This window comes from Delphinapterus leucas, chromosome 12, assembly GCF_059928025.1.
Source record: "Delphinapterus leucas isolate spDelLeu-1000000601 "Yukka" chromosome 12, BTC_Dleu_Yukka2, whole genome shotgun sequence".
Classification (NCBI taxonomy): Eukaryota; Metazoa; Chordata; class Mammalia; order Artiodactyla; family Monodontidae; genus Delphinapterus; species Delphinapterus leucas.
Window position 1 is genome coordinate 39,741,111 of NC_143140.1, and position 27,616 is coordinate 39,768,726.

Below are 27,616 nucleotides of genomic sequence, written 5' to 3' on the forward strand. Positions count from 1 at the left end.
TGGTCCAGGAAGATGCCATATGCCACGGAGCAACTAAGCCTGTGCGCCACAACTACTGAGCCTGCACTCTAGAGCCTACTCGCCGCAACTACTGAAGCCCACACGCCTACAGCCCATGCTCCGCAACAAGACAAGCCACCACAATGAGAAGCCTGTGCACCGCAAGGAAGAGCGGCCCCCGCTCGCCACAACTAGAGAAAGCCCACGTGCAGCAACGAAGACCCAACACAGCCAAAAATAAAGTAAATTTATTTTTAAAAAGTTTAAAAAATCAAGTTGTGATATAGTTTACACTGTTTAGATCAGAATTCAGAAAACATCAGCCTTAATAGCCTTAATATATGTAAAACACTATATATATAATCCTCTACTATGCCATTTCAAAATGGGGTGGTTTTTTTTCATGGTAAATCCTAAAGAAAATTTTAATCGTATTGAACTTGTATTCCTTACTTTTATTGTACTTTATTGCCACCAACTGGTTAATGTAGTGGAATCACATTACAGGTGCATTTAATTATTTGAATCAATCAAACATAAGAGGCCAAAATAAGGCATAGACAGACATAAACAGTAATATTAGAGATTCTGCCCACTATTTCATGTACTCAATACATGCTCTAGAGTGAATGGGGGTGAGCAACAAGAATATGATGCTCTCTTAATCTGTTTCAATCACTACATGCATAACAAACTAAGAATCTTGCTGCACTGCATGACTCCAATGTTTAAAACTAAGCTCCCTTTTAAAAAAAATATACATGGCCATTAAACACAAGCCAACTATTTCATCTGGTGCACCCTCAGAAATTGTGATATGTTCCAAGTTTGGAGGAAAAACGTGGCTGCATACAACATATTGAGAGACAGTATGTTGTGACAACCTGGTGTCCTCCTAAAGAATTTTCAAGGGAAATTTTAACTATTTATAGTTTCCAGCTAACAAGTTCACTTTAGATCCTAACTCATTCTTAAGCATGAAGCAACTGCTCTTGAATAGTTTCCAATCAAATTAGAAAACACACTCAGAGCATGGAGAACAGAGAAAGAAAGGGAAAGATGATTAAGTATATACATATATACTTTTTGTATAAATCAAAATCTATAATGGCTTGTTAAGAATAAAATTTATCTAAATGAGATTGTTGTTCTCTAACTTTTCCCTCCAATTACTTACTTATATCAACTCCAGGTTTCCCATCCAAAGGTGGGGGAGAAAACCTAGCCAGGCTCATAACTATAAACCAGAGTCTACAGAAGACCCCCATGGTTATATTAATTTTAACAAAGGATAAGAAAAGTTTTCTTTTAAATGTTCTTGCGAAAATAAGAGGCTAGAATAACGTATCAGCACAGATGAGAACAAGGATAGTAAGAAAGAACATCCCACAAGGAACAAACCAGCACACAATATTGTAGAGAACACATGGAGGAGACCCACAACATATGAGGCACCACATATTTCCTTTCCAGTGAAAAAGGTCTGGGGCCAGATTAGCTGACAAAGGCAACATTCTCATTCCATCCCAATCTATGGGCCTCTTAAAGACAGACCCAAGGAATTTGTGCCTGTCCCCTAATAAGCCCTGAAAAGATTAATTTGAATTGAAACCTCTCAGGAGGTACCCTCATACACCAAACCAAAGCTCAAGTGATGCTCTGGAGCAAGCCTTAGCTGTTTAGAGAAGAATTATCATGACTTTGTACACTTACTTGTTCCTCTGTACCACAATTATACGGAACACCACTACATTCCCGAATATGAGCTCTGGTGATCTTTTAGAAATCTGATGCAAGTTTTTATACTCAAACAACTAGGATCATATACTCCAAATCCAAAAAAGTATTTATCAAAGGATATGATGGCTTTGATCTTTACTCACTGTTTTATGCATAGTAGAGGAAATTCTTTTTTTTTTAACATCTTTATTGGAGTATAATAGCTTTACAATGCTGTGTTAGTTTCTGCAGTATAAGAAACTGAATCAGCTATACATATACATATATCCCCATATGCCCTCCCTGTTGCGACTCCCTCCCACACTCCCTATCCCACCCCTCTAGGTGGTCACAAAACACCGAGCTGATCTCCCTGTACTATGTGGCTGCTTCCCACTAGCTATCTATTTTACATTTGGTAGTGTATATATGTCCATGCAACTCTCTCATTTCAACCCAGTTTACCCTTCCCCCTCCCCGTGCCCTCAAGTCCATTCTCTGTCTGTGTCTTTATTCCTGTCCTGCCCCTAGGTTCTTCAGAACTACTTTTTTTTTTTGATTCTATATATATATATGTATTAGCCTACAGTATTTGTTTTCTCTGTCTGACTTACTTCACTCTGTATGACAGACTCTGGTTCATCAACCTCACTACAAATAACTCAATTTCGTTTCTATTTATGGCTGAGGAATATTCCATTGTATATATGTGCCACATCTTCCTTATCCATTCATCACTTGATGGACACTTCCATGTCCTGGCTATTGTAATTAGTGCTGCAATGAACATTGTGGTACATGACTCTTTTTGAATTATGGTTTTCTCAGGGTATATGCCCAGTACTGGGATTGCTGGGTCATATGGTAGTTCTATTTTTAGTTTTTTAAGGAACCTCCATACTGTTCTCCCTAGTGGCTGCATCAATTTACATTCCCACCAACTGTGTGAGAGGGTTTCCTTTTCTCCACACTCTCTCCAGCATTTATTCTTTGTAGACTTTTTGAAGATGGCCATTCTGACCAGTGTGAGGCGATATCTCATTGTAGTTTTGATTTGCATTTCTCTAATGATAAGTGATGTTGAGTATCCTTTCATGTGTTTGATGGCAATCTGTATATCTTCTTTGGAGAAATGTCTATTCAGTCTTCTGCCCATTTTTGGATTGTTGTTTTTTTTTTGATATTGAGCTGCATGAGCTGCTTGTATATTTTGGAGATTAATCCTTTGTCAGTTGCTTCATTTGCAAATATTTTCTCCCATTCTGAGGGTTGTCTTTTCATCTTAAGGTTTCCTTTGTTGTGCAAAAGCTTTTAAATTTCATTAGGTTCCATTTGTTTATTTTTGTTTTTATTTCCCTCTCTCTAGGAGGTGGATGAAAAAGGATCTTGCTATGATTTATGTCATGAGTATTCTGCCTATGTTTTCCTCTAAGAGTTTTATAGTGCCTGGCCTTACATTTAGGTCTTTAATCCATTTTGAGTTTATTTTTGTGTATGGTGTTAGGGAGTGTACTAATTTCATTCTTTTACATGTAGCTGTCCAGTTTTCCCAGCACAGCTTTTTAAAGAGGCTCTCTTTTCTCCACTGTTTATTCTTAACTCCTTTATCAAAGATGAGGTAACCATAGGTGCATGGGTTTATCTCTGGGCTTTCTACCCTGTTCCATTGATCTATATTTCTGTTTTTGTGCCAGTACCATACTGTCTTGATTACCATACCTTTGTAGTATAGTCTGAAGTCAGGGAGCCTGATTCCTCCAGCTCCGTTTTTCTTTCTCAAGGTTGCTTTGGCTATTGGGGGTCTTTTGTATCTCCATACAAATTGTGAAATTTTTTTTTCTACTTCTGTGAAAACTGCCATTGGTAGTTTGATAGGGATTGCAATGAATCTGTCAATTGCTTTGGGTAGTACAGTCCTTTTCACAATGTTGATTCTTCACAATGTTGATTCTTCTCTCCATCTCTTTGTATCGTCTTCAATTTCTTTCATCAGTGTCTTATACTTTCCTGCATACAGATCTTTTGTCTCTTTAGGTAGATTTATTCCTAGGTATTTTATTCTTTTTGTTGCAATGGTAAATGGGAGTGTTTCCTTAATTTCTCTTTCAGATTTTTCATCATTAGTATACGGGAATGCAACTGTTTTCTGTGCATTACTTCTGTATCCTGCTACTTTACCAAATTCATTGATTAGCTCTAGTAGTTTTCTGGTAGCATCTTTAGGATTCTCTATGTATAGTATCATGTCATCTGCAAACAGTGACAGTTTTATTTCTTCTTTGCCGATTTGGATTTCTTTTATTTCTTTTTCATCTCTGACTGCTGTGGCTAAAACTTCCAAAACGATGTTGAATAATACTGGTGAGAGTGGGCAACCCTGTCTTGGTCTGATCTTAGTGGAAATGGTGTCAGTTTTTCACCACTGAGAAGGATGTTGGCTGTGGGTTTGTCATATATGGCCTTTATTATGTTGAGGTAAGTTCCTTTATGCCTACTTTCTGGAGGATTTTTATCATAAATGGGTATTGAATTTTGTTGAAAGCTTTTTCTGCATCTACTGAGATGATCATATGGTTTTTCTCCTTCAATTTGTTAATATGGTTTATCACATTGATTGATTTGCGTATATTGAAGAATCCTTGCATTCCTGGAATAAACCCCACTTGATCATGCTGTATGATCCTTTTAATAGGCTGTTGGATTCTGTTTGCTAGTATTTTGTTGAGCATTTTTGTATCTATGTTCATCAGTGATATTGGCCTGTAGTTTTCTTTTTTTGTGACATCTTTGTCTAGTTTTGGTATCAGGGTAATGGTGGCCTCGTAGAATGAGTTTGGGAGTGTTCCTCCCTCTGATATATTTTGAAAGAGTTTGAGAAGGATAGGTGTTAGCTCTTCTCTAAACGTTTGATAGAATTCGCCTGTGAAGCCATCTGGTCCTGGGCTTTTGTCTGTTGGAAGACTTTTAATCACAGTTTCAATTTCTTTAATGAATGAAAATGACTTTAATCAGTTTCAATTTCCGTGCTTGTGACTGGTCTGTTTTTATTTTATATTTCTTCCTGCTTCAGTCTCGGAAGGTTGTGCTTTTCTAAGAATTTGTCCATTTCTTCCAAGTTGTCCATTTTATTGGCATAGAGTTGCTTGTAGTAATCTCTCATGATCCTTTGTATTTCTGCAGTGTCAGTTGTTCCTTCCTTTTCATTTCTAATTCTGATTTGAGTCTTCTCCCTTTTTTTCTTGATAAGTCTGGCTAATGGTTTATCAATTTTGCTTATCTTCCCAAAGAACCAGCTTTTAGTTTTACTGATATTTGCTACTGTTTTTTTCTTTTTCATTAATTTTGATCTGATCCTTATGATTTCTTTCCTCCTGCTAACTTTGGGGGTTTTTTTGTTCTTCTTTCTCTAATTGCTTTAGGTGTAATGTTAGGTTGTTTATTTGAGATGTTTCTTGTTTCTTAAGGTAGGATTGTATTGCCATAAACTTCCCTTGTAGAAGTGCTTTTGCTGCATCCTATAGGTTTTGGGTCATTGTGTTTTTATTGTCATTTGTTTCTAGTTATTTTTTGATTTCCTCTTTGATTTCTTCAGTGAACTCTTGGTTATTTAGTAGTGTATTTTTTAGCTTCCATGTGTTTGTATTTTTTATAGTTTTTTTTCCTGTAACTGATATCTAATCTTAAGGCATTATGGTTGGAAAAGATACTTGATATGATTTGAATTTTCTTAAATTTACCAAGGCTTGGTTTGTGACCCAAGATATGATCTACCCTGGAAAATGTCCCATGAGCACTTGAGAAGAAAGTACATTCTGTTGTTGTTGGATGGAATGTCCTATACATATCAATTAAGTCCATCTTGTTTAATATGTCATTTAAAGCTTGTGTTTCCTCATTTACTTTCATTTTGGGTGATATGTCCATTGGTGAAAGTGTGGTGTTAAAGTCCTCTACTATTATTGTGTTACTGTCAATTTCCCCTTTTATGGCTGCTAGCATTTGCCTTATGTACTGAGGTGCTCCTATGTTGGGTGCATAAATATTTACAATTGTTATATCTTCTTCTTGGATTGATCCCTTGGTCATTATTAGGTAGTGTCCTTCTTTGTCTCTTGTAATAGTCTTTATTTTAAAGTCTATTTTGTCTGATATGAAAATTGCTACTCCAGCTTTCTTTTCATTTCTATTTGCATGGAATACCTTTTCCCATCCCCTCACTTTCAGTCTGTATGTGTCCCTGGGTCTGAAGTGGGTCTCTTGTAGACAGCATATGTACAGGCCTTGTTTTTGTATCCATTCAGCCAGTCTATGTCTTTTGGTTGGAGGATTTAATCCATTTACATTTAAGGTAATTAGTGATATGTATGTCCCTATTCCCATTTTGTTAATTGTTTTGGGTTTGTTATTGTAGGTCTTTTCCTTCTCTTGTGTTTCCTGCCTAGAGAAGTTCCTTTAGCATTTGTTGTAAAGCTGGTTTGGTGGTGCTGAATTCTCTTAGCTTTTGCTTGTCTTTAAAGGTTTTAATTTCTCCATCGAATCTGAATGAGATCCTTGCTGGGTAGAGTAATCTTGGTTGTAGGTTTTTCCCTTTCATCACTTTAAATATGTCCTGCCACTCCCTTCTGGCTTACAGAGTTTCTGCTGAAAGAGCAGCTATTAACCTTACGGGGATTCCCTTGTATGCTATTTGTTGTTTCTCCCTTGCTGCTTTTAATATTTTTTCTTTGTATTTAATTTTTGATAGTTTGATTAATATGTGTCTTGGCGTGTTTCTCCTTGGATTTATCCTGTATGGGACTCTCTGCACTTCCTGGACTTGACTATTTCCTTTCCCATATTAGGGAAGTTTTCAACTATAATCTCTTCAAATATTTTCTCAGACCCTTTCTTTTTAACTTCTTCTTCTGGGACCCATATAATTCAAATGTTGGTGCATTTAATGTTGTCCCAGAGGTCTCTGAGACTGTCCTCAATTTTTTTCATTCTTTTTTCTTTATTCTGCTCTGCAGTAGTTATTTCCACTATTTTATCTTCCAGGTCACTTATCCGTTCTTCTGTCTCCATTACTCTGCTATTGATTCCTTCTAGAGAATTTTTAATTTCATTTTATGTGTTGTTCATCATTGTTTGTTTGCTCTTTAGTTCTTCTAGGTCCTTGTTAATGTTTCTTGTATTTTCTCCATTCTACTTTTGAGATTTGGGATCATCTTTACTATCATTACTCTGAATTCTTTTTCAGGTAGACTGCCTATTTCCTCTTCATTTGTTAGGTCTGGTGGGTTTTTACCTTGCTCCTTCATCTGCTGTGTATTTCTCTGTGTTCCCATTTGGTTAACTTACTGTGTTTGGGGTCTCCTTTTCACAGGCTGTAGGTTCGTAGTTCCTATTGTTTTTGGTATCTGCCCCCAGTGGGTAAGGTTGGTTAAGTGGGTTGTGTAGGCTTCCTGGTGGAGGGGACTTGTGCCTGTGTTCTGGTGGATGAGGCTGGATCTTGCCTTTCTGGTGGGCAGTGCCGTGTCTGCTGATGTGTTTTGGGGTGTCTGTGACCGTATTATGATCTTAGGCAACCTCTCTGCTAATGGGTGGGGTTGTGTTCCTGTCTTGCTAGTTGTTTGCAATGGGGTGTCCAGCACTGCAGCTTGTTGGTCACTAAGTGGAGCTGCGTCTTAGTGTTGAGAGGGATATCTCTGGAAGATATCTGACTGACTGATATTACGAGGGGCCGGGAGGTATCTGGTGGACCAATGTCCTGAACTCAGCTCTCCCACCTCAGAGGCTCAGGGCTGACACCCAGCCAGAGCACCAAGATCCTGTCAGCCACACAGCTCAGAAGAAGAGTGAGAAAAGAAAAAAAAAGAGAGAAAGAAAAAATTTTAAAAAAATAAAGTTTTTAAAATTAAAAAATATATTATTAAAATAAAATAATAAAGTAATTAATTAAAAAAAAGAAGAGAGCAAGCAAACCAAGAAACAAATCCACCAATGATAACAAGCACTAAAAACTATACTAAAAAAAACAACAGACAGAGCCCTAGGACAAATGGTAAAAGCAAACCTATACAGACAAACTCACACAAAGAAGCATACACACTCACAAAAAGAGAAAAAGGAAAAAAAATATATATATATACATATAAGAGGAAGAGAGCAACCAAATCAATAAACAAATCCACCAATGATAATTAGCTCTAAATAGTCAACTAAGACAAACATAAAACTAGAAACAAATTAGACACAGAAAGCAAACCCCAAGTCTACAGTTGCTCTGAAAGTCCACTGCATCAGTTTTGGGATGATTCACTGTCTATTGAGGTATTCCACAGGTGCAGGGTATATCAAGTTGATTGTGGAGATTTAATCCATTGCTCCTGGGGCTGCACAGATTTCCCTTTTCTCTTCTTTGTTCACACAGCTCCTGGGGTTCAGCTTTGGATTTGGCCCCATCTCTGCATGTAGGTCATCCTCTGGCTTCTGTTCTTCACCCAGACAGGCGGGGGTTAAACGAGTGGCTGATTCGGGGGCTCTGGCTCACTCAGGCCGGGAGGAGGGAGGGGTATGGAATGTGGGGTGAGCCTACGGCGGCAGAGGCTGGTGTGACGTTGTAGCAGCCTGGGGCACGCCGTGTGTTCTCCTGAGGAAGTTGTCCCTGGATCACGGGACCCTGGCAGTGGTGGGCTGCACAGGCTTCCGGGAGGGGAGGTGTGGATAGTGACCTGCGCTTGCACACAGGATTCTTGGTGGCTGCAGCAGCAGCCTTAGTGTTTCACGTGCGTCTCTGGTGCCCATGCGGATAGCCATGGCTCACACCCATCTCTGGAGCTCCTTTAGTCAGTGCGCTGAATCCCCTCTCCTCGCTCACCCTGAAACAATGGTCTCTTGACTCTTATGCAGGTCCAGACTTTTTCCCTGACTCCCTCCCAGCTAGCTGTGGTGCACTAGCCCCCTTCAGGTTGTGTTCACACAGCCAACCCCAGTCCTCTCCCTGAGATCTGACCTCTGAAGCCTGAGCCTCAGCTCCCAGCCCCCACCGACCCCAGTGGGTGAGCAGACAAGCCTCTCAGGCTGGTGGGTGCTGGTTGGCACTGATCTTCTGTGCAGGAATCTCTCCACTTTGCCCCCTGCACCCCTGTTGCTCTGCTCTCCTCCGTGGTTCCTAAGCTTCACCCCTGTCACTCCCCATTTCTGCCAGTGAAGGGGCTTCCTAGCGTGTGGCAACTTTTCCTCCTTCACGGCTCCCTCCCAGATGTGCTGGTCCCGTCCCTATCCTTTTGTCTCTGTTTTTTCTTTTCTCTTTTGCCCTACCCAGGTACGTGGGGAGTTTCTTGCCTTTTGGGAAGTCTGAGGTCTTCTGCCAGCATTTAGTAGGTGTTCTGTAGGAGTTGTTCCCCGTGTTGATGTATTTTTGATGTATTTTTGGGGAGGAAGGTGATCTCCACGTCTTACTCCTCTGCCATCTTGAAGATCAGTGTAGAGGAAATTCTTAAATCACCCTAACACTGACACTGTGTAAAAGAAGTTGGCACCTACCTCGTAATAGCAGAATGAAATCTCTACCCCTCTCTCTCAAGTAGAGAAAAACTAGACACTAAAATCAGGACTCAGATGAATTTATGTGGTAAACAAGAAATATAAAAACAGGAAAGTAAATCACTTAATTTATTGGGCATTATGAATTAGAACAAACACATGGTAAGAATTTTATTGTGCTACTATATTACATGTCATGTATGCTTTACTTAATCTTTCTGAAAGAATGTATTGCCATGACCATTATTTAACATTCTAGTCTGAACTGTCTGTTTCAATCTTTATGAATAAAAACTTAATTACTTACAAAAACAGGGTACTCTCTTTCACTTTGTATTAGTCAGAAATGTGCCCTGGCAAGTATAGTCCATAAGAATGTTTTCTCTGTGCCTTGTTCTGAGCTGAACTCTCACTTCCCTATCGACTCCATCCTCTGATATTCAGTTTCCTAAACTGAAAGGTGTGTGAAAGGGTCAGACCCGTATCTCTCATTCTTTCTTACATTCGAACTTCTAAGCCATTTTTCTTACCAACATATTATATATACTACAGTTCACAGAAAAGCAGGTTTTGTCAATGATACCTCCCACCTTTTTTAGAATGCAATTACTGAAAGAAACACCATGCTTCAAAAAGCATCAAAACATGAAGAACATTTTTTTAAAATTCACTTTCTCTGATGTCTTAAATATTTCAGGATGTGTACCCTTAACAAATTTTTAAATAGTAATATAGTCATTTCTCTAAAGATTGCTGGTTAACCATATTTACAGTAAAGACATTAGGAAAATCATGATTGTTGTTGATTTTTTTTAAAAAAATGACATTTGTGTAGGTTGAACATTGATGTTTTTCAATGTTTTATAAAAGTTTCCATGTAAGTATAGATTATAAAAGAATTAGGTCACTAAGTACTACATGTTGCTTTCTGATATTAAAAGTACTTTAAAAAAATTATCTGTACTGCCTAATGTCAATAAGTTATCAAAGTTAAGTACTCTTTTCACATGAGTGACTTCTAGATAGTTGAAGGAACCTGTAATCCTACTTTAAATTTTCTCTTCACCAAGCTAATCAATCCCATTTCTTTCCATCAATCTCCCTCATTAATCCTTGGCTTATATCCTGTCACACAGAAATATGTAGAAACATGCATGAGAACTATATACACCAGCTTCAAGGTAATGGATTGAGAGGCAGCACAGAAGGGACAAAAGAGGGGAAAAAAATTAGCAATACTTTTCAAAAGAGAAGAACTGAAGCAAATAAGGCAAAAATTACTACTTGTTAAATCTGTATGGCAAGTATAGGAGTGTATTACATTATTTTCTGAAAATTTTCCATATTCTTGAAATACTGCACAATTAAAAGTTTTAATTAAGTTGTAAATAAACACAGAAGCCTAATAAGAGAAAGAAGAGTTGTGAAAGCATCAAACTGAATGTCTGCCAAATCGCAGGTTCTGAAAGCACTACTGAAAATGCTCAGGCTTATGAGAGACTGAACGCTGAACATCTGGGTGCTCTTTTAATACTGCTACCCATAATGTGCTTCAATTCCATTTAATCCAAATCAATTCTGCCATTTTCAATCCAGAGTCCATTCTCCATTCTCCTTAGCATAAAAGAAAGAAGAGATCAAGTAGTTAATGAACTCTATATTCTCTTTTAACATCCTAGTAACTGCCCCAAGAAACACACTGTTGAATGTAGCTTAAAAACTGTTTTTGCTAACCTTAATGTTTCTTCAAGGATACGCATCACAGATCCCACAAACTCTCTTTTCTTTAATTCATTCTTAGTTCGTGTACTCCTTCTCCATGTTCAATTTATATTTTTTAAAAATATTCAGGCACAGCAACATCAGTTTCTTGAGACACCTCTCTCTTCTTGATCATCAGAGTTATGTATGAATATACCATCAGTATTACATTCTCCAGAGACCCAGACTCTGAAGATCTACCTTTGTGTTTATACTCTCAGACTATGAATCATACAAACCTTTTTTTCTAAATTACAGTTGCCAGATTAGCAGATAAAAATATAAAGTCAGAGTTAAATTTGAATTTCAATTAATTTTTTAGTATAATATGTCCCATGCAATATTTGGGACATACTTACATGGGATATATTTATACTAAAAAAGTTGCTTGTCATTACCTGAAATTCGAATTTAACTCTGCATCTTGTATTTTATTTGGCAACCCTACTCTGAACATTCAAAAATCTGTATTCCTTCACTCTTCTGGCAAATACTGTATCTTCTTAAGTCAAGAATAATAGTTAACAAGAGGTCTCAAAATTTTTGAAATAGGTACCAACTCTTTAAAAGTTCAAATGAGAAAAATGAACAAAAAGTAAAAGATTCGACAAGTCTGTAGTGGTGACACATTTTAATAGATCATTTGTGAGGGCAGCTGCAAAGACCTGAGAAACACCAGGTTCACCAGGGTGAAAAAGTAAACTTCAAGATGGTAATCTAACTAAAGAAGACTGAAACCTAAAAAATCCCACAACGATCTGGAAAAGGAGGTGTTAACTGAAGTGTTCTTTATTCCACTTTTTATTCAGCATTGATTAAAAAAAAATTATACTGCATCTGGTGAAAATACTTCTACCCATCCATTAACTCATTCATTCAACAAAAACATTCAGGGACTTCCTGGTGGCAAAGTGGTTAAGAATCCGCCTATGCAAGGGACACAGGTTCGAGCCCTGGCCCAGGAAGATCCCACATGCCACAGAACAACTAAGCCCATGCACCACAACTACTGAGCCTGCGCTCAAGAGCCCATGAGCCACCAGTACTGAGCCCACATGCCACCACTACTGAAGCCCGTGCGCCTAGAGCCCATGCTCCGCAACAAGAGAAGCCACTGCAATGAGAAGCCCGTGCACCACAACAAAGAGTAGCCCCCGTTCGCCGCAACTAGAGAAAGTCCACGCACAGCAACGAAGACCCAACGCAGCCAAAAAAAAAAAGAAGAAGAAAAACATTCAGTGGGGACACAGTGATAAAGTTGCTGAAGTGAAAGTCCCCTCTCTCCTTGTTAGTAATATTTTCTTCTCTATTGGATGATTTCCAAAACCCCAAAATATGCTGTAGCTGCTCCCATATTTAAAAACTCCACAGCCCTTTTCAATTAACACCCCACTTTTTTGATCGCTATCTACAGCAGACACTCCAGTCCTATCAGGCTTTAACCTGTACTATTCCACCAAAAGAGCTATAAAGGTCACAAATAAGCTCAACATGGCCAAATTCAATGTTACTTCTCAGTCCTTGTTTGATCCCTGTCAGGAGATTTTGACCCAGCCCTTCTGAACAGTTGCTTCACTTGGCATCTAGGACACCAATATGTCTTGTTTTTTCTCCTACATTATCTCTTGGCTTTTTCCACTCTTCTTGGTTCCTCCTCATCCTACTATCCTTTAACACTGCTTTGCCCCTAAGCTCAGAGTTCAGACCTTTTCTTTAGCTACAGTCATTCCCCATGTGATCCTTCAGTCTCAAGGCTTTAAGTATCATTTATATTCTAACACCAAATTCTTATCTCCATCCTGCGCATCTCACCTGTACTCCAGATTTGTCCACCCATGCCTCTTCCACATCTCCACTTAAATCGAGCTCAAACTTAAAAATGTCAAAATTTATCTCCCATGCAAACCTCCTCTTATGGTCTACCTCACTTTAATAAATCACAACTCCACTCTGCCTGCTGCTCAGACCAAAAACCTTGGAGTTATGCTTTACACCATCCACTTTATCAGGAAAGTCTCCCAATTCTACCTTCAAAATATATCCAGAATCTGACCACTTCTCATCATTACCATCTCTTCCCCAGTTTACTGCAATGGCCTATTTAGTCTCCCTGTTTTCACCCTTACTCCCTAACAATCTAACTTCCACATATAAACAAGAATGATTCTTTTCTAAAACAAATAACATTGTGGCTCTCCTCTGCTCAAAACCCCCCAAAGGTTTCCCATATCTCTAAGTAAACTTCAAAACTCCCAAGGCATCTGGCTTTCTCCAACCTTTTGATTTGATCCCCTGTAACTCTCCTCCTTGCTCATTTTGGGGCATCCACACTGGCCTTGGTGCAGTGATATAACCATACCAAGCAGATCCCTCTGGATGAACACTCTTCCCCCAGATGCCACAAAGGTAGGTCCCTCATTTCCTTCAGGTTGCTACTCAAACATCTCTTTACCAGAGACGCCTTCTCGGACCACCCTATCTAAAACAGCACCCTTTCCTTCAACCTTCTCCTGCACCCAACCCACTTTACTTCAAGGCACTTATCACTGTGCTTGTTGTCAGCTTCATCCAATAGAGTAAGATCCCCACAAGGGTGGGGACTTTGCTTTGTTCACTGCAGTATCCAAAGCACCTAAACAGTGCCTGGGGCCTCGTGCAGTCTCGGTAAATATTTGTATAATGGCTGGATGGATGGACTGACAGGAAGAATAAAGGGAAGCCAAAGATGCCACAAAAAAAAGAGGCAGAATTTACAGGTCTGGATTCCTATACATTTATTTTTTGAAGCTTATATCATCTTTATTTCAAGACCTCAAAAATATAGTTTCACAGAAATTAGCTTAATTATTTGATTAACTTATTTCAGTCCCTAAGAAAAGAGGTGTTACAAACAAGGAAATTTACTCAAACACAAAAGAAATCAAAAGCTAATGTGATTTATTCAACTCATGATGCCATTCTTTTCAAAGAACTTATATATGCAGAAAGGTAATTCTTATTTTGGGGGTAAGTTTTTTTCAAAATCTCAAGCTAATAAAGTAGAAAAGCAAAAGCAAGGGTAAAAGGATAGTCAACAGTTGCTAGAAACTCTAGGGTAGGAGTGGGCTCAGCAGGAAAATCATAGTAGAAGAATGCAGGAACAACTTTCACTCAATTGATATTTCTTAACTAGTATTTCCACTGCATGCTGGACACCAGGCTGGGTGAACCACAGTGAGCAAAATCAATCTGCTACCTGCCCTTGCGAAGCTCACAGCCTGGTGGGGAAGACAACCCAATTAAATAAGCTATCTCAATACAAACTAAGACTGCTATCTATAAAAGGAAGCAGTAATGAGTGTTATCGGAACACAAAGCAGGTGCATCTAGCCTAGCAAGAAAGGAGGTTGGGAAGGAAAAGCAGCTTTCTTACTTGAGACTTCAAGGATGAAGTGTTAGGTAAAAAGGGCAACATATTCCAGATGAGGGGTGAGAACATTTCACACTCAAGGAACTGAAAAGATGACTGGAGCATAGTGGTCAAAGAGTATGTAATGTGGCAAGAGATGGAGCTGGAGAGATAGGTAGGAATGAGGTCATGAAGGGCCTCATAAGTTATGTTGTTTAGAAATTGTTCTAATAGTAAAAGAAATCTTCAGAAGAGTTTTTGACTTGAGCTGTGTTTAATAGACATTACTATGACTGCAGTACTATGGACCACAGGAAGGCAAGACCTGAAGCAGAAAGATACTAGGAGGTTGCTGCAGTAATCCAGATGAAGAGATGAAGATGAGGAGATGATGGGTTCCTGAAACGAAGTAGTGGTAGTGATTTAGAGAAAAGTGGAGGAATCAGGTAATTCAATTAAATTTATTTGGCTTACTCTGATTATTTCTATCTGTGGTGGGGAAGGAGGCAAGGACCTCAGCTGACCTCCACATGTATAGATCAGGTTGATGACAGAATTCACTGAATTAGGGCTCAGAATTTTTCTTGGGTAGGGGGGGCAGTTAGGAATATCATGAGTTCAATCTCAGATGAGTTGAGTCTGAGATGTCTGTATGACATTCAAGTAGAAACGGTCAGTAGGGACTGAATATTCAGGTGCGAAGTTCAGGAGAGAGGTCTGGATACAAACATGAGAATCATAAGGAGTATCATGGGAATAGATAAAAATCACCCAAGGATTTGTGTGAAGACTAAGAAGACAAGAACAGCAGAAGCTGGAGTAACACGAGACTTTACAGAATAAATGGGTAGAAAGGTCTATAAAGGAGATCCTGAACAACAGGAGGCCAAATAAGGCCAGGGTGGTGTCTCTGAAACCAAGGAAAGGATAAGTTTTAAGGAAGAGGTATGGTCAACCATGTCAAACGCTGTCAAGACATGTGGTAAAATGTCCACTGGATATAGAATTTTAGCTATGTTCTTCCAGTGTTGTTTCTAATAAATACAAACAGAGGAGTTTTCAAAACTTGGTGTTCAGCCAAGCCACCCCTCAAATTCCTTAAGGAATTTCATTGAACAGTCTCCCAAAGCCAACATCTTGCCTATAATCTCCAAGAGTGCAAAAGTGATGTATGTCTTCTTTTCCCTGGTACCCTGTATGGTTCTTGGTCTGTGCCAAAGAACTCAATAAATATCTGTTCAATGATGTGTACTCAGAGTATTACTGTGAAGCTTTCCAGAATTGATTTTTAGGTTATTCCTTACCACACCAATCTTCAGAGTAAAAGCATTGCTAATATTTTTGCAAAGCTTCCTTCACTCCTTAAAGAACGCTCAAAAAGAACGTTTAGTGAGCCTCCCTGGTGTTAGAGGTACTACTTAAAGCAGGTCTCATTTTAGAAAATATATGTGCACTGGGAAAGGATGCACTGAAATTATTTTTGCAGATTGTATACTGTCATTAATTTATTCTTGTAAATCATTTATGTAGACTTTTATAATTAAGTTTCTTAAATCAAGATTAAGACATACTTACATCTATCAATATTTATAAATAAGAGTAGCATTTATCATTTTTACGTTGTTCTATTTGATTGGCTTGTTGGACATTTTATTCACTTTCAAGAATTTTTCTACAAGGACAAGTTGTCTCATTGGTAAGCAAGGATTTCCTCACCTGGAATGGAATATAAATTTTCCTTTATCAAATTCATATGCCATGTTTCTTAGCTACACACAACTGAGTAACTTGCTAGTTACTGACTGCGTTTGAAAATGACCTAGCAAGTCTTTGAAAATGCTGGAGAACATTAGCAACTGCCTCCCTGACTACTCCATAATCCTGAGATAAACTACCTTCCTTCTTTTGAAGTTCTGGTGTAATAAGATAGATACTATCCAAAATTAAGAGGCTCTTGAATTCATATGCTTTAATATAGAAGTTCTTCACAGTATGAATTGGTGGCACTGGAATCACTTGGGAGTTGCTTGAAAATAGACATTTCTAGACACCACCCCCCAAGATTATGATTCAGCAGTTTGACAATCTTTGGTTTAGTCATTAAATAACTAGGTATGAACTTTCTTCTCTTCAACTATAAATATTTCTTGCCAATTATCTTATTAAAACATATCCTGAGAATGCTTACTGTTACCGGCAATTGTCTTACATATTATATCTTTAAATCATGTACCTCTCAAAATTGTATCCTTATTTTCCATGTCAGTTCAAACCTTTGATAATGAATGCAATTCCTAAGAATTATCTTTAAAGAGGGAATCACAGAAGTGGAGGAAAACTAGTCAAAAACTCCAAAACCAGGAAGATAAAATGGGAATCTATCTTAATTTACAAAGGTCTCCAAGAGTTATTCTATTCAAATAACAACGAGGAGAGACAGACTGTAGTAGGAAGAAGCAGAATAAAAAGAAATTAATTCAGATGCCAATTTTTGTTTGATGGTAGAAAATCAGCTAACTTCTCAGGATATCAATTTTCTGATCAATAAAATGAAGAGGAATAACAAAATGATTTTTTATGCCCCTTTCAGGCTGAATGATCTGATTAAAATCAGAATACTCAAACATGGGTTGAATTGCATTAACTCTGAATCACAGAGACAGTTTCAGAAATAAATTAGGACAACCTATAAGACATTACCACAGCCAACGCAGAGCTGGAAAATGAACAAACAATAGACAAACTCACTCAAACATACTTGCTCATCTACATGCAAAATACTCAAATGAGATGGTACATATTGAATTAATGAACATCTATATGGGTCTGTCAACTATGTGCTAAGTATTATACCAGGCAAAAGAAATGAGAAATAAGATCCAGTCCCTACTTTAAGTAACTTTAGAGTATAACACACAATGCCTCCCTTTGGATGAGTACTAAATACATATTAGATACCTTACTCTCTCCTCCTTGGTAATTATGCACTTTTTCTTTCCATAAATGTCTTTGCTGTAATTTCAGTTTCAGGTAGATATCTGCTCAAAGTTTCAAACTGTGTCACATTACATCAAGATTATTCTGTACTAAAAGGGCTCATGTTAACTACCTCCCCATGTAAGGTACTATGGGGCAATAAATTTACTTCATTCAACAAGTACTATACATTTTCCTCATGAATATGCTTTGTGCATAGAATGCTTATGAATTACAAGTTATTAACACATAGATCACTCAGACCAATGTAAAAACTGGAAAAATGAAGTATTATTTTTCAGGTAGAAACTGATTTCCAATTGTGAATTTTACAACTAAGCCAACTTTGCAAAAAGAAAACTTACTCCTCTTAACTGGCAAAACACTAGCATGCATACCATCTTTTTCATCAAAGGCAAAATCAAGTCATCCTGGGCAAGTAAAATAATCTGCTCCTCTTTCAATGCCACTTACATATAAACACTGACAATAACTTATTCTTGCAAAAAGCCTTGCTTAGGTCAACTAGTGATCCATGACATGAGCAGGAGCCCTAGTCCAGATTCTCTACTAAAAGGGTGATGGACTACAGAAAGTTCCATAAGTACCGACATCCTATGTCTCTTGATTTCCTAGGCCTAGCATAGTGCCTGGTACATATGAAGACATAAATAAGTGAATGACAAATGAACAAAAACTAAAACTATTCAGCAGGGATCACAACTTAAGCTATGAAAAATTAATTCATTTAAATAATATTATTTAGCTTACACTTAACTGGTATCTCTAAGGAGCATTTTTCTTATGCAAGAATATTATTATAATTATCATTAAAAATGAAAGATACATGAAGAGAAGCACGATCCAGAGTGGAATCAAAAGCTGAATTCTCAACTTCTGAGAACACTTTGAAAATCAGAAAAGTGATTTCAATCTATGAAACATGCAACCTGGTGATGGTGACCGCTCTTCAATCTAATCTTACTTAGGGAAAGAAAGACAGAAAATATTATTACTAGTTTGAACTACACATGTGATACCATTCACATAAAACTTTTAGCTTCCTATAAAATGTTTCTTTTAAACTAAACAGCAAAATACACGAACACACTGCAGTCAATGAATGAGTTAATGTGTGATAAGAAGCCTATTTAAAAGAACTGCCCACGTACCCACAACACCTCAGCACGCTTGCACATACAACACTTATTTCGAAGTAACATTCTAGACTCCTCGATTGCTAAATTCACCATGGTCCACTCCCCACCCACTTTATTTACTTTTCAGTGTGGAGGTAAAAAACACAAGGAAGCTGATTTCTCTCCCAAGTCCACGTGAAGAAAACGAAAAAGTTACTACATTTTTGTAACGGGAAAAAAACACACAAAAAAACACAAAAAACCCTAATGAAAACAAATCACCCACGCACAGGAAAAATTTTTAAAAATTACCCATCTGGTCAACACGTTGTGGCCTAACACCTTGGCAACATGTGACTCTGGTTCATTTTTTGGTTCCCACCCCCACCCTACAAATTCCATGAAAAGGACGAGACTATCCGAGACCACAGACAAGTCTCCGGCCCCGAGAGGGATGACAGGTCCGGGCTTGCCTCCGGGGCCGAACGGGAATAGTCCAAGGGGCACCCTGGCCCCGCCTCCTACCGGCTTCTCAGGGCCGCAGCACCCCTTCTCCTCCTCCCACTTCCTTCTCCTCACCTCTCGGCCCCGGTTCATGCGCTTCTCATCTCTCCGCCAGCTCCTGCCTCCGCGCCTCCCTCCATTTCGGTTTGATCTTTACTTCCCACGCCGGGTGAGGGGCGGAGGGCAGTGCAGAGGATGCCAGCAGGCAGCTGCCCCGCCGCGTCCTAGTCCGCACCCCACACCGGGCTTGCCGGGTCCCCTCCAGCCACGGGGCAGGGTACGCGAAGACAGCCCGACAGCCGGACAGACCCACAGACCCGGAGAGGAGGGAGGGGGCGGAGCAAGCGCGGGCCTACACGTCACCCGCCCGCAGCGGCGCCAACGTCTGCACGTCGGCTCCCCCAGCCCCACCCCCCCGCGTGCGCGCGCCGCCGCCCCGCCCGCCGCCCGCCCAGCGCTGAGGGGGACCAGGCCTGCGGCGAGGGCGCGCCCCCGGGCGGGCGTGGGCGCGGGTGCGCGCGTTCCCGCGACTCGGTGTCTGTGGGGTGCCCTTGCGAGGCCGGGCCTGCCACCTCCAGATCGCTACCTTAGCATCTTTCCCTGCAATTACTTGAGTCGGTTCCATCTTCTCCCCGCCCTTCTCTGTGAGGTGAAGACACGGAGGAGGTAATTCCTATTACAGGTAAAGGAGAGAGGAGCCCTGAGTATGAGTGAAGAACCAAGTAATTGCCATTGTCATCGCCAGCCAGAAATCCTGGCTGCTGGTCACTTTATATACGGTTCCTTCCTTTCAAGTCCCGACTTCCTTAAGCTTTCTGGATTCTCAGTTTAGTTCTCTTAAAGTTACCTCTTCTAGTCGGTCCTTTTGTCGGGCGAACCCCACCAAAAACAAAATGCCTGAAGATTCCCTGGCTCAATTGAATCAGGAAGATGACATTAAGAAAAATTAACCTCAAGAATGTGCTGTATGTGTGTACAGTTCTAGGCTAAAAGCCGGGCATGCAAAGGCGGTATGAGTTAATAATGTGTTGTGGCTCCTTTTTTCACTTCCATACCCCTCTCGTAAGGAATGTCTTGACACCTCATAGAACCGTGTTTTATAGAGAGGCAGCCAATAGTGATCCAATTATACACTTCACTGCCCAAACTACTTCTGTAGTTCTGCGTTCAGTTCTAGATCAGGCACTTTAAGAAGACCTTAAAGAAGTTGGAATTATTTCAGAGAAGAGCAAAATGATGAAGAGTGCTCAAAAGCATGACAAATGAAGAAGTACTCTTTGAACTTGGGAAGATTCTCACAGAAGAGAGAAAGCTACTGGGACTATCTCTAAATATGTAAAAACTCATCATGTAACATAGATTTGTTTCATGTGGTCTCAAGAGATGCAGACTTGAGGGCTTCCCTGGTGGCACAGTGGTTGAGAGTCCACCTGCAGATGCAGCGGACACGGGTTCGTGCCCCGGTCCGGGAAGATCCCACATGCCGCGGAGCGGCTGGGCCCGTGAGCCATGGCGGCTGAGGCTGCGCGTCCGGAGCCTGTGCTCCTCAACGGGAGAGGCCACAACAGTGAGAGGCCCGCATACCGCAAAAAAAAAAAAAGAGAGAGAGATGCAGACTTGAGAGAAACAGATTTCAGATCCTGAAAAGAAGATCCCCTTCTAGCACTCGCCAGAGAAGGTGTCTGCTTTAGGTTACATGGATGCCTTGACCCCTGGATTTGACTTTAAGTAGATTCTGAAGGCTTACTTAATAGGAACTAGGTGGGGGGGGAGACAGGCATCAAGAGAAGAATTAGTTGATGGTTTTGTCAAAGGCGTTTACAGCCTTGAGAGTCAATCAGTTCATGGTTCCAGCCTTAGAATTTACAGGTTAGCTCTGAGACAAGTCAAATGCATCGAAAGGTAAAAAATGCAAGGAGGCCATATGATAATGAGAGGTACTAACAATAAGTTCTAGGAGTTTACATGACAGCTAGTTCTCATCACAGTTTCAGAGACTTGGGGGACAAGAAGGAAATTGAAAATAGACTGCTTAGAACTGCCCTGTCCAGTAGGGTAGCCACTAGCCAAATATGAATATTTATACTTGAAATGTGGCTGGTCCAAATTGAGACATGCAGTAAGTGTGAAATACACACCAGATTTCAAAGATTTAGTACAAAGAAAAAAATGTAAAATAGCTTAATTCTTATATTGATGACATGTTGAAATATTTGGTAGATATTGGGTTAGTATATTAAAACTAATTTCACTTATTTTCACTTTTCTAATTTGGCTACTAGAAAATTTTTAAATTACATAGGTCACTTGTATCTTGTTCTATTAGATAGTCCTGACCTAGAAGGAAATATACTTCATTGAACTCTAAGAACTATCTTTGTACCCTTTGTAGTCCTTGGGGGATTTTCCAAAACATTAATGGAAAGACAGTCTGATGACAAGATTCCTCATGAAGAGAAGGAAGACTTGGCCATAAAATATGCCATGAGCAAAGACAAGGAAACAAGACTGCAGATGCATTCTGTGGTGAGTAACCTGTCTATAGTGGAAGGTTCTTATTAGAAGTAGTGACAGAGTCAAAATTGGCTAGAAACTGGTCTGTAAGGAGAGACTCAATTTTGAATTTAGTTCTATAGGCAGTCGGGATTTGGCAGTTACCAACTGGGATTGTAAGATTATCTTGGCAATATTGAGTATAGTGGGTTGAAATTAATGGGTGGTTGGGCAACCAATTAAAACTCATTGTACTTAAAAATGTATTATACCAAAAAATGTTCAATAGAGGGTTGATTTAAATAAATTATCGCACATCTATGAAGTGGAATCAATTGATATGGAAACATATCAAGATATACAATTGAGTAGTTTACAAAACAATATATATACAATATGACCCCATATATGAAAAATTAAATATGTATGTGTATGTAACTAGATCATTTGACTAAAATTACCTTAATTATTCCAAAATTGTCTCAAAAACAAAATCTCAGGGTGGGGTATTTTCAGTGGCTCAACGAAGTCATCCATGTTTTTGGCTCTTTCATGTCTGTGTTGGCTAAAACTTGGCCAAAAAAAAAGACTCAATTCTAAAATAAGCCTCCCTAAACTTTTTAATGAACTGAGTTGGGAAGGAAAAAAAGATCACTACCATGGCAGACTGTTGGTTGCCTACCCAATCACCATTTTTGTCCTCTTCCTCACTTAATAAAATGAATTTGTTAAAGTTCCAAAGAACTAAAGAAATGTGAGCTCCTCCCATTACCCTGGTAGTAATTCTATTTCTGTTTGAATAAGAATGTTGTAGAGGTGGTCACATGTCCAAGGGATAGTCAGCTAGGGAGGATTCTGCAATATGTTTTATTCAAATGGCAAAATATATGCTTATAAAATATAGAGAGTTGTTCTTGGGTTTCTGTTACAGATGGTGAACTTGGCATACCATCTGCCAACTATTCTTTCCTAGACACTACTGAAATAAAAATGTAGAAGTAGAAAAACCAAAGAGTAAATAAAAGAATAAAGATATGTGTGTTTTTATGTATGTGCTTACGTTAAGGAGAGGACAGTAGGTAGAGAAGGGGAGAAAAGTAAATGAAATTTCAACAATTTCCTGGATAAAAAAGCTAATAGTAGTGATTTGACTATAATAACACCCAAAACGAACACCTAAAAAAATATAGTGAAGACGCTACAAAAGAGTTGGTTGGGAGCATGGCAGAGGGCAGAAGTGAGAATAAGCGCTGAAAATGGAGGTAACATTCTAAATATGGTACAAGTGAATCAGTCACAATACACATTTCCTTCCCTCATCCATGCACACTGTGAGCAGACAAAGACACATCTGCCACCAGACAAAAACAGAAACCAAGGGCCTCCCTGGTGGAGCAGTGGTTGAGAATCCGCCTGCCAATGCAGGGGACACGGGTTTGAGCCCTGGTTCGGGAAGATCCCACATGCCGCGGAGTGGCTGGGCCCGTGCGCCGCAACTGCTAAGCCTGTGCTCTGGAGCCCACGAGCCACAACTACTGAAGCCTGTGCGCCTGGAGCCCGTGCTCTGCAACAGGAGATGCCACCGCGATGAGAAGCCCACGCACCTCAACGAAGAGTAGCCCCCACTCACAGCAAGTAGAGAAAGCCTGCATGCAGCAACGAAGACCCAACGCAGCCAAAAATAAAATAAATGAAATAAATAAATTAAAAAAAAAAAAAACAGAAACCAAAAAGACCCCAAAGTCTCCTCCAAATTAATTGCACAAATAGTAGAGAAGAAGTGAAAACTTTTATGTTGACAACACAGAGCAAAACCACTATTGTTCTGGCATTCAAAGCCAGCATTGAGAGAGCCAGCTAGCTACTTGGCCACCAGTCCTAAAATGAAACCTGATTTCTGGCCCTGCCCTGGCCGTGTATTCACAATTTCCACACAGGAGAAAGAGCTGGAAGACATCCTACTTACTAAAAGCAAAGGAAAACCACATCAATGACCAGCTCTTTTTATGTAGGAACATACAGTGAAGAATCAACAGGCAAATCAGGAAAATCACCATTCTGAAAGAGAAAGACAGAGAAAAACAGAGTAACTAACTCCAAAGGAAGCCATTAAAATTCAGGAAATAAAAAAGGACATTTTTTAAAAGCACTCCAATTTATATACTCCAGTATTCAGGATATATTGGATCTATAAGATACAAACCAAATATTCTGAAAAAAGAGGAACCACGGAAGAAAATAGAGTTCCAAGACACTAAAAACATGATTACTTAAATAAAAAATTCATTGGAAGTATTGGAGATAAAAATCAAGGAAATCTAGAACATAAGATATAAAGACATAAACAGAAAACATGAAAACAGATGAGTCATGGAGAGCCAATCCAACCAGCCAATTTAATCAGTAGAAGAGAAGGAGATTTTTTTTTAAGTGAGAAAAAAAAATCAAGAATAAAATCTATGAGTAATAATAAACCTGCAAATTTTCCAAACATAAACATTTTACCAACAAAGGAATAAAAATAAGACCTACTCAGCAGCACTGGATCTAGAAGACAATTACAGAATATTTTCAAAGTTTTAATGGTAGATATTTTTCAGTCTACAGTTCTGTACTCATTCAATTTATCAATTAACTACAAGAGCAAACTAAAGATATTTTCAGATCAGCAAGGATGTAGAACTAAAGAAGACTTTCCTCTGGTATGATCTTTTAGAAAGTTACTTGACCATATACTCCAGCAAAATAAGGGCAAAAACCAAGAGGAAACCATGGAATTCTGGAAAAGGTGTATCAATCCTAGAAAAAGGCAAAGAAAAAAATCATGGAAGAGTGCCGTGCATCGTCTAGAGAGGAAGCAGTGTAGATGGGAGCACAAAGCTGAAGGGTTCAAGGAGCAAGTCTTAGAGGAGGAAACGCAGGGGAGGGGGCAGGGGTGGGTAGAGGGGGCATTCAGTAGAATAGATGGTAAGGTAGGGGATTTGAAAAAAATGAAGTTGTAGTAAATCAAATGGTGCAAGGATAAAATGTAGACGGGGTAGTTCCTTAAAAGAAATTCAGAAAAGGTATTATCAGGAAAAGGATCAAAACAAAATGTATCCATTATACTTAGGATTGGAAGGAAGAAAGAGAGCTAGCAAAGGAGAAGAGTGGTCAAAGAGATAAGTGATAAGCTAAGATATATAGAATTATTATTTTTTTTAAGTCATCAACAAAGTTAATTCCTGCTCAAAGTCAAGGAGAGTAGAGACTGGATAAATGTCCTTGGAGATTTAGGTGATTGATGAATTGGAATCACTTTTAGTAACCTGATAAAGATGGAATCATATGGAAATGTAAGCGAGTAAATGAGAAGTGGGAAAATGAAAACACTGCTGATAATCATTTTTGTCTAAAAAAGCAAGGCAATACATGAAGAAATATTAGAGTCCGAGAGAGACTTTTGTCTGTGTGTGTTTTTAAGATAGAAGAGGAGGGGCAAGGATTGATAAAGGGAAAGAACCTATAAGAAAGAGATGAGCTAAGTAAGGAAATAAGGAGGTAAGGGTAGACAAGGATGCACTGAAGACCATGGGTGAGGTTTTTCTTTATCTTGGTAGAAGGAAGTTTTTCTGTGAGATAGGACAGAAGAAGTAGAAGATGCTTGAATATACAGGAGTAAGTTCAAGGTATTGAGGTATGTGTAGCTATAATAATTTCCAAGTTGAACATATGAAATGAAAGTTATGCATCTTTTAGCAGCCTTGAAATTATGAATTGTTCAGTGGATGAATATTTTTAACTATTTCTTATAAGATAATAAGATGCATTAAATTTTCATAAAATATTACAAAATACAAAAGCCAATTTCAAGGATGCAGTCAAGGTTAGGTATTAAAAAGCAACACCACTCAAAGTCAATATAAAATATGCGATGAAAACTACTATTCACCCAGTTCTTATTGGCTGTTTTAACTTGATATCCAATTGGTTTTCCCAAATGCCAGGTGATACCCCGTGGTCAGTGTGAGAATGCATTTGAGTATATATTTGTGTGTGTGAATGGGACTTTGGGGAAAAAAGATTAGAGGCAGTTAGCTTCAAAACTAATTTTTAACTAGTCTTTTGATAGCAGAAGCTAGGTCTGGTTGTCTTATACAAGCAAATGATCCACCCAAAGTTTGGGGCTGAAACATGTTTATTCCTTAAAGTACTGTGTGGGAAGGGAAGAATCATTCTGTGCTAACTGTTGCCATTCTATGATTACCCCCATGGATAAGGTGGGAAATTGCTTAAGCTATATATAATGAGACCCAGAATAACAGTAGCTTAAACAATAGACATCTCATATACAGGATGCATGGATGATCCTAGAATGTTGTACTTTCTTTCTCGATTTATTCATCCAGGGACACATGCACCTTCTCATTGCTCTGCCATTTCTAGGGTGTTGTCCTCATTTAATAGTCCAAGATGACTCACTGTCATGACCATATTCCAAGTAGCAGTCCTAAGGAAGAGGAGGAACCAAAGGACATCCCTTGGGAAACTGAAAGTATACCTATCACTCACAGTCACATGGCCATACTGAGTTGCAAGGGAAGCTGGGAAATGTAGTATTTATTTCAGGCAACCCTGTACTAAGTTAAATAATCAGGAGGTAGGAAATATTTGGAGACAAATGTTTCACCCAGAATACTTTCCTTCTTAATTAAAGCAAATATACTGGTATTAAACAGATAAGAATAGCCTCTTTTCCCTTCTTACCAGAACTGAGCCAAAGGGAACAGAAGAGAATGTCAAGAATAACTTTTATCTCTTTCTAACACATAAAAAGTGAGCTAGTAAAAATTGGCAAAATGAAATCCTGAACAGTAATTACTTTAAGGATTAATTTTTCCTGAAGTTTAACCTATTCTTAAGCATGTTCAATGTCGTCAAAGTGAAGTTTTCATTCATTCTACCCACAAGAAATTAAGCATATATCACAAAATCCACACTTTGCTAAGCAGTGTGACACATTCCAAAGAAACACATGATATGATCTCTAGTCTCAAGGAACTTAGAGGAATTTACAGTTTGGGTAGAAGACAAATTTAACACTCAAGACGCTTCAAGAACAATTAAGTGCTGAGTTGCATGATACTTACTTTATGAGTGCAAAAGGAATTCAAAGTAAAGATAGGCCACCTCTGGATACAAGACATTAAAAACCTTTGTGGAAATAGTGAAAACTGAACTGGGCATATAAGAATAGGCAGAACAAAATGTTTCATATGCAAAATTATGAAAGGTTTATTTGTAGGATTAATCCTAGAGAATAAACATATACTGAATTTTAAAGTGCAAGCTGTTGCTGATGGTAGCCTAAAGGCTAAGAATGACTGATTTGGTCATCTATTAACAAGTGCCATTTCTGTTTTTTGCTTTATGTTTTATCCACAAGTACTAACAGAATGCCTGACACATATTAGACACCAAGTATCTGTTAAATAAATACAATTTTTCTTTTACCCTCAGTGTTTCTTTTATTATGTGACAAAGGACTTAACATTTTTCTACTGAGGTATAGCTTTTTTAAAAAACTGAAATGTACCAAAGTGTACAAATCTTAATTGTACAGTGCCATATACCACCTCATGTAACTACTACCCAAATCAAGTTATAGAACATTTCTAACTCTACCAGATATTCTTATGACCCTTCCAGTCAGCACTCAAATCCCCTCACCCCGCCGCAGCCACCCCAAAGAAGCCACTATTCTGATTTCTATCAATATAGATTATATTCCTAGTTTTAAAATTCATATAAATAAAATAATATATCACGCAACATTTTTTCAGGTTTTTGCTACCTTGATCTTAATTTGTGAGGCTTGTTGATACTTGAAAGAGAGATTTCCACCCTCCATTTTAAAGTCTTTTCTTATGGAAAAACCCTAGAAAAGTATGGAAAAGGTGTTTAGTAGGTAGTAATATACATTAGAGCTGTCATTGGTCTTTGAACTTCAAAGACAGTTTGTGCTTACTTTAAGTGTAGGCAAGACCAGCGTAACTCCATCCTGCACTATTATAGTACAGCTTGGTAGTTCCAAAATGACAGTCAAGTTAACTTGCTGTGACTTTTTTAC

At 38.8% G+C, this 27,616-nt stretch overlaps 1 protein-coding gene across 2 annotated transcripts in view; it reads right to left on the reverse strand.

Moving 5' to 3' along the window:
- Positions 1–19,361, reverse strand: part of ASCC3 (activating signal cointegrator 1 complex subunit 3) — a 337,466-nt gene extending 318,105 nt beyond the window's left edge. For both annotated transcript variants that reach the window (XM_089921889.1, XM_022553310.3), the window contains exon 1: positions 19,090–19,361. The gene's annotated coding sequence lies outside the window, so the exon portion shown is untranslated. The remainder of the gene's footprint in view (positions 1–19,089) is intronic.
- Positions 19,362–27,616: the final 8,255 nt, after the last annotated feature.